Raw genomic sequence first — 548 nt, 5'->3', positions numbered from 1 at the left:
TGTCGTCCGTCAACGCCGATGGGGCCTTCAGGCACGGGCCTCTGGCGTGATTCAAGACGGCGGTGACGTGGAAGACGACGAATCCACAAACGGGAGTACCTGACGGATCCGCGGCGGCGGACGAGTTAGGTCAACGTCGGCGTATTGGACGAGTGTTGTACGCGTCGTGGGACGTCCGGACGTTTACAGGCGGCGGACGCGGTGTCGTTGCGGAAGATGGCGACGTCCAAGACGTGGCCGGCCACTTCCTTAACCGGCGACCGAGACGTGGGAGACGACGGGGTTGCAACCGCCGGCGTGGAAGATCGGGATGGTTAGAGGCGGCGTCGATGCGGAGAACGGCGACGTCCAACGCCGGGCCGGCCACCGGCGACGGCGGTCTTCCCCTCCACAGCCCACCCGCGACGATCCAGATCAGCCGCCGCCTGATCGCCGTGCGCCAGGCCTGATCGATCAGCGGGTCTCGGGCGGCAGGCTGGATCGATCGACTGGTCGTCCAAGTTTTATTTTCTTCTTACTAACGTGTATTGTTTTACCTCAAAAAAAAA

The sequence above is a fragment of the Triticum dicoccoides genome, chromosome 3A, assembly GCF_002162155.2.
Source record: "Triticum dicoccoides isolate Atlit2015 ecotype Zavitan chromosome 3A, WEW_v2.0, whole genome shotgun sequence".
NCBI classification, from domain to species: Eukaryota; Viridiplantae; Streptophyta; class Magnoliopsida; order Poales; family Poaceae; genus Triticum; species Triticum dicoccoides.
The sequence above is the reverse complement of the archived record's forward strand: the minus strand, read 5'-3'. Positions refer to the sequence as shown.